This window comes from Gopherus flavomarginatus, chromosome 7 (genome assembly GCF_025201925.1).
Source record: "Gopherus flavomarginatus isolate rGopFla2 chromosome 7, rGopFla2.mat.asm, whole genome shotgun sequence".
In the NCBI taxonomy this organism is placed as follows: Eukaryota; Metazoa; Chordata; order Testudines; family Testudinidae; genus Gopherus; species Gopherus flavomarginatus.
In genome coordinates, this window is record NC_066623.1 from 111,451,719 (window position 1) to 111,459,354 (window position 7,636).

The 7,636-nt window shown below is 47.0% G+C and overlaps 1 pseudogene; it reads left to right on the forward strand.

Moving 5' to 3' along the window:
* The first annotated feature begins 1,690 nt into the window (after positions 1–1,690).
* LOC127056029 (uncharacterized) lies at positions 1,691–4,523 on the forward strand (annotated as a pseudogene).
* The last annotated feature ends 3,113 nt before the right edge of the window (positions 4,524–7,636 follow it).

Consider the following 7,636-nt stretch of genomic DNA (forward strand, 5'->3'; position numbering starts at 1 on the left):
AACTTTCACAGGCCCTTTATGCCCCCTCACTGATAAATAACTAATTTCTCTCTGCTCCCCTGATGTTCCCCAAAGTCCAATGTCTCTGCCTCCCAGCCAGGAAGGCTCCCTGGGGTGCAGATTCTGTCCTCCCCCAGTGTGGTTGTTAAATGGTCTTCTCCCCTGCTTGTGTAGCCTGATGGCTTTGTTTACCTTATATGTAAATGTACTTTCATTTTCTTCTGTTTGCAATTAAGCCAGTCAAACAGATGAATACACATTGTTTTGTCTAGGGCATGCTGGACTTGTGCCCTGCCTCCCAAACACATTTGAAGAACATATTTCCAGCACATATCTATCACTCTTTGTCCACAGCCCATACAGACATCACACAATGATTTTCAGGACCAGCATATCACCAGTTTACATAGGATATCATACATGACCCCTTTGAGATACGTATTATGACAATAGTGTGTTGGGGCAATGGGTGTGTCAGGCCTGATGTGAATTATAGTGTAGGAGGCCCTCTGCTGGGCTCCCAGGGTCATATATACACTTAGCCATATTATAACATGTATTGTTTGCTCGCATTGCTTAACAAGTGATCCATTTTGCTCTGTATCAGTGACCTCTCCTCTTCATTATTTAGCAACATTCCAACTTCGGTATCATTTGCAAAGTATCAGTGATGATTTTATCTTTTCTTCCAACTCATTACTAAAAATATAAAATTACTGTTAAATGTTACTCCTGAGAGGTAGGTACATATTAGACATGAGACACACAGGCGTCGACTTTTGTTTTTCCTGGTGGGTGGTCCGCTCTTTGCCCTCCCTGTCATGTGAGTGGCAGGTTTTTTTTCCTCGGTCAGCCGGATCCAGCCTTCGCATGCAATGGGTAGACAGGTCCTAACTCACCAAGGGTCTCAGACTTATCGGCTACCCTCACCTGGTTTAGCCTGCCAGTGGAGGCGGTTTCCGGGGTCTGGCCGCTGTCGCATGCTGACAGCTACTTGGAGCCACAGGTGAGCGTTGGGTGTCCAGTGGGGACCAAAGTGGATGAGCTACTCCTAGGAGTACGACTGCTCCCCCATCAGAGGTACTACCCCTCCCCGACAACCCCATACACCCCAAGGCAGTGACAGCAAGCGTTGTGGAATGCTCAAGAGCACGACAAGACACGTAGGCATCCTGGTCATCCACTGCACCCTGCCCTATCTCCAGCCATCTCGACTCTTGTCCTGCCACTGGATACAGATAGGAACTGGGAAGAGAGAGTGAGGTTGATGTCGCGCAACTCTCCCTCACTTTAATCCAATTCACGCGCAAGTCTCAACATCATATCATATCAAGTCCTGTGGCGATGGGCGAGTGACAAAGCAGCAGGTGTGGATACACTGGGAGCTGTAGCCGCAGACCTGCACATAGGCGGCTCAGGTATAACAGTCATTCCTCACTGACTGAAGCAGCAGTGGAGCTCAGCGTCTTCTTGAGCGACTGAGCAGCCCTATTCAGGATTGCACTGCTCACCTCTGTAGAATGAGGAGGGGGCTAGAAAAGGTGCCCAAAACATTGCCTGCTTCACCTTACCCTGGCCAGCATACCGCGGCTGGCGGGGATCCCATAAAAGCGGTCGAACAAAAACAAAACTTAGAGTGACACCGATCACCATTGGCACATGGAATGTGCGCACGCTACTGGACAACATCATGGCAGACAGACTAGAGAGAAGAACAGCACTTGTTGCCAGAGAGCTCGCACGCTACAACATTGACATTGCAGCCCTTAGTGAAACTCTCCTTGCTAATGAAGGACAGCTGTCCCAGTCAGGCGGAGGCTATACATTCTTCTGGAGTGACCGTGGCAGTGATGAGCATCGCGAATCTGGAGTTGGCTTCGCCATCAAGAATCATCTTGTTCGGAAACTTGCCAGTCCCCCCAAGGGTGTGAATGACCAACTCATGACAATGCAGCTTCCGCTTCAAAAAGGAAAACAAGCTACTTTGATCAGCGCATACACTCCCACAATGACCAACCCAGAGGATGTGAAGGATAAATTCTATGAAGAACTAGATGCTCTGCTATCATCAGTGCACAGAACAGACAAGCTGATCCTGCTTGGTGATTTTAACGCAAGAGTTGGATGTAATGCCGCAGCCTGGGAAGGAGTCATCGGGAAAAATGGAGTGGGAAAGTGTAACAGCAATGGCCTGTTACTGCTGAAAACTTGTGCAGCACATGACCTTCTGATCACCAATACGGTCTTCCGCCTCCCTACCTGTAACAGGCCTTCATGGATGCATCCCCGTTCCAAGCACTGGCATCTTATCGACTATGTCATCATCAGGAGAAGGGACAGACAAGATGTCAGGGTTACAAAACCTATGTGCGGCACTGACTGTTGGATGGATCACAGGCTCATAGTATCCAGAATGAAGCTCCGTATCATGCCAAAGAGACGACCACAAGGCTATAAGGCTCTCAAAGGATCAACGTGTCAAAGCTGAAGAACAGCCACATCGCTGAAAATCTAGCGGAAGACCTAGAGAGTGAGCTTGCTGATCTTCGTATTGAGGATTACGCTGAGAAAGACTGGGAGCGATTCCGCAACACTGTCCATACAGCTGCATCGAAGGTATTGGGGCCCTCCACACGCAGGCGCCAAGACTGGTTTGATGAAAATGATGCAGAAATCCAGGCCCTACTTGCTGAGAAGCACCGCCTGCATCATGCATATCAGAACGGCCCATCCTCAGTGGCAAAGACGACTGCCTTTATCAACGCTCGCAGAACAGTACAGAACCGACTGCACAAAATGCAGGACTTGTGGCTGAGCGCCAAAGCAGATGAAATACAGGCGTACGTGGACAGGAATGACTATAAGCAGTTCTATGAAGCCCTCAACACACTCTATGTGTCCACAGTCTTCTGGGAACTTTCCCCTCCTGAACTCTGATGGCACTGTACTCCTTACAGAGAAGGCGCAGATTCTCCAGAGATGGGCTGAACATTTTGAAGCAGTTCTCAACTGCCCCTCAGTCATCAATGATGAGGCCATTGACAAGATGCCCCAGGTTGCAGTCAATGACTCCATGGATGCTTCACCAGAAGAGGATGCAGTGAAGAAAGCCATCAACCAGCTGTCAAGTGGCAAAGCCCCAGGGTCAGATGCCATACCAGCAGAGGTGTACAAAGTCGGTGGACCTGTGCTGCTACGGAAACTCACTGAGCTGTTTCAGTCCTTCTGGAAGCAGGGATCCATCCCACAGGAATTTAGAGACGCGTCCATCGTGCACCTCTATAAGAGGAAGGGCAATCGCCAGGTATGTGCCAATCACCGTGGAATCTCGCTGCTCTCTACAGCGGGGAAAGCTCTTGCATGGGTTACTGCCAGAATCACAGTGTGGCTTCCGCAAGGGACATGGGACTATTGACATGATCTTCGCTGCGCGTCAGCTACAGGAGAAGTGTCAAGAGCAGAATCGTGAACTCTACACAACTTCTGTAGACCTCATGAAAGCGTTCGACTCTGTCAGTCGCCAGGGTCTGTGGAGGATCATGTCGAAATTCGGCTGTCCAGACAGATTCATATGAATGGTAAGTCAATTTCATCACGGAATGATGGCTCGTGTCCTGGATGACGGTGAAACATCTGAGGTCTTCCCAGTCACCAACGGCGTCAAGCAAGGGTATGTTTTAGCACCCACTTTGTTCAGCATGATATTCTCTGCCACTCTGACTGATGCCTTTCAACACTGTGCTGAAGGAGTAGGCCTGAAGTACAGAACTGACGGGAAACTATTCAATCTGAGGCGACTGTGTGCCATCACCAAGGTGAAGGAAACTGTATTTTGAGACTTTCTCTTTGCCGATGATTGTGCTCTGAATGCTAGTACAGAGCCAGAAATGCAAGCCAGTATGGACAAGTTTTCGTCTGCATGCAACAACTTCGGTCTCACCATTAACATCAAGAAGACTGAGGTTATGCACCAGTCAGCTCCCCACTCTCCGTACTCAGAACCGTCCATCACTGTAAATGGACAGAGACTTCAGGCAGTGGACCACTTCACGTACCTGGGCAGTACCCTTTCCCGAGCAGTGTCAATCAATGATGAAGTAAACTGCACAACCGCTAAAGCCAGCTCTGCATTTGGCCGATTGTGCTCCAACGTCTGGGAACGTTAAGGGATCAACCTACCAACGAAGCTGAAGGTCTACCGAGCAGTGGTGCTTCTAACTCTGCTGTACGTCTGCAAGACGTGGACTGTCTATCGGAGTCATGCACAAAGGCTCAATCACTTCCACATTTCCTGTCTGCGAAAGCGTCTAAAAATCAGATGGCAGGACAAAGTGCCCGATATTGAAGTCCTTACCAGAGCCAGTCTGCCATCAGTTCACACACTGCTGATGAGAGCCCAGACCAGATGGGCCGGACATGTCATGAGAATGTCAGACGAGCGCATTCCTAAACAATTCTTCTATGGAGAACTCATCCAGGGAAAGCGCTCCCATAGAGGACAAAAGAAGCAGTTCAAGGACACGCTGAAGACCTCTCTGAAGTCCCTCGAGATCAACACCGTCACATGGAAAACCCTCGCACTGAACCATCCAGCATGGCGCAGCCTCATTCACACAGGCAGTAATACCTCTGAGGCAAGGCGTACTGCTGAGGCTGAAAGAAAGTATGAGCTGCGCAAGTCCAGAGTTGCCCGCACATCATCGACCGTGCCATCACATCTGCCCGACGTGTGACAGGCCGTTCCACGCCCGAATCGGACTGATCAGTCATCTTCGGACTCACAGATCCCGGTCATCGAACGAATGAGTTGTTGAGGCCTTCATCGATAACGATGGACGAATGAACATCATGTGAGTGGCAGGCGGGGCCTCAGGGGGATGAGGCCTAGCAGTGGGCGGGGCCTCAGGGCAGAGCCTTAGGTGTGGCCTCGGGTTGTAGTGCAGGTGGAGTGAGGGTGGGGCTTCAGGCGGAGTGTGGTTGGAGTGAGGGAAGGACTGCGGTCCGGGTGCCAGGACCCGCAAAAGACTAATGCAGCCGTACTGGTGCTGAGCCCTGGAGGTGCTGAGCACCCCCTATTTTTTTTTTTTGGTGGGTGCTTGAGCCTTGGAGCACCCTCAGAATTGGTGCATGTGCTGAGAAAATAATTCAAAGCAAATGTTGTATTCGATCAATTTGGTCTTTCTGCCTTTGAAGAATTTTCTCAAGTTTATTTGCTGTTCAGTACATTTTTCATGAATCTCGTTTGCTTTGTGCTAGAGTTGGTTGGAACATTTTTGATTAAATGTCTTTTCAGCCAAAATATTTTGGGGAGACGTATCAGTTTTGACAAAGTTTTTGACTAGAAGGTTTTTAAGGTTCAGGGGTCTCTGATCACTTCTGACCAGAGAGATATTGAAAATCTGACCTTTACAATCCAAAAACCTGACCTTTGCTATCTGAAAATGGATGTTTTGAGACAATTCTGATTCATGAAAATGGTTTTGTTGCCATTCCAGTGAGGAATGAAAACAAATTTTGAAACCTCAAGGCTGACAGGAAATGGAATTGTTGTCCTCTGGCCAGCTCTATTCTGTGGCTTGCTCTTTGATCCATGTTGCTTAATTCTTACTGGCCACATAAATCATATAAGACTGGTTCTAGCCATCTATCAGTTCTATCGTGGGTTTCTAGCCATCTAACCTGCCTAGGCATTATCAGATGGTGGTTTTCTGTAAGTGTTACTTAGAGAGTGATGAAGCTCTCTCAAAATCAGTAATACTCAGACCAAGACTCAAGAGACAGAAGTGTCTCTTTAATGTGTCTCCTACGGCTCTTTGCAGCACATGATATTAAAACATTATGTGATTATTAATCAATCACAGTTATTAACCAATCAGGATGTTTTTATTACATTATTAACCGATTAAGTTATTGCACTAAATTATTAACTAATTTACTGTGAGAATGTTATATATGCACATATACACACACACACAATATTTCACACTCATACTGTTTAAATATGAATATATAGTACTGTAGTAAATGAAACAATGAATTCACACTACTGTGTCTATTTGGGGTAAGGCTGATCACTAATTTGGCTCCTGAACCTCTGAGGTCTGAGTATCATTGATCTAAGTACTATGTTCATAGATGGTACGATCCAAAAACTACTGGAAAGAGTCCCATTGAGTTCATGGGTTTTGGATCAGGCTTATTAATAATATACAATAAATAGGATGCAAACCCAGCCATGCAAATTCATGTAAAAACTGGAATGAATATGCAAAAATTGTCCCTCTGTATTTGCCCTGGATATTATCATCCCTAGTTTAGGGAAACTGAGGCACAGAGAGGATAAGTGACTCATCCTTTATCAAACAGTAAGTTTAGGAAGAAACCCAGGAATAGAATCCAGGTGTTCTGAGGCCCAGTCAACACCAGTACTCATTAGACCACACTGCCTATATAGGAAATTGACATAAATTACACTGATCCTAGGCCATGGAAGTCAGTGGTAGTTTTGCCATTAACTTCAGTTGGAGCTGGACTGGGAACAATATGAGTGTGTTTTAATATAGACTCACTATTTTTATCTGCGGCTACTGCATCATAAATATTAATACACCAGAAAGTTCATTACCCTAACCTGTGTTCAGGTATAGTTACTTTTTGCTCTACTGTATGCTCCGGGGCAGGGATGGGAATGCATCATACCGATTTTAAATGCAACTTAATACTGCTTAAGAAAAGTCAACTTGGCAAGCTTGGGTCTGGAAGCTCCTTTTATCTGTCATCCATTGTGTAGGTAGAATATGAGAATAATACCAACCCACCACTAAAACAGTGGTGGACTTGTGTACTTCTAAGAAATCCCTGCCTAGCCAACCGTAATGGGAAAGGGGAAAGAGAAAGAGACTTGTAAATATTTTAACCAGATTAGCAACCGCCGTCGAGGTGTTTCTGGGATCAACGTCTAGGAGAAGCACCACAGTCAACTTCTACATTCGAAACGGCAGCAGATGAAAGGGGAACCTGTCATCAACTCTTCCACCTAATTGGTTTAGTATGATCAGCTATGCATGATAACAGCAGTCCGCATTAGTGCCAGGCAAAAGAGTAACATACAATGGGTAATAAATGCTAACAGATCTTAGCCAGATGGTTGTAACAGATCGTATCTTTGCAACAGAATGCATAGCCCAGGCATTTCTTATTTTCTGTTATTTGGATTATGGCACGGCCTAGTATCCCAGTTAGAGATGATGATGCTAGTACTGCACCCACACACGGCTGCAACAGCTTAAAACTGGAAATAGAAGTGACCGACAAGGGGTGAGTCTGAAAACACAGGCAGGGAGAAGGGAAAGCATCTTGCTTGAGGTCACACAGCAGGATAGGGAAAAAGCAAGGAAAAGAAGCCAAGTCTCCTGGCTCCTCATCCAGTGCCCTATCCTCTAGACCAAGGGTGGGCAAATGTTTTGGCCTGAGGGTCACATGCAGGTATGGAAATTGTATGGTGGGCCATGAATGCTCAAGAAATTGGGGGTTGGGGTTCAGGAGGGGTTAAGGCTCTGGCTGGGGGTGCTGGCTCTGGGGCCAGAAATGCAGAGTTCAAGGTGTGGGATGGGGCTTCAGGCTGGGGCAGGGGGTT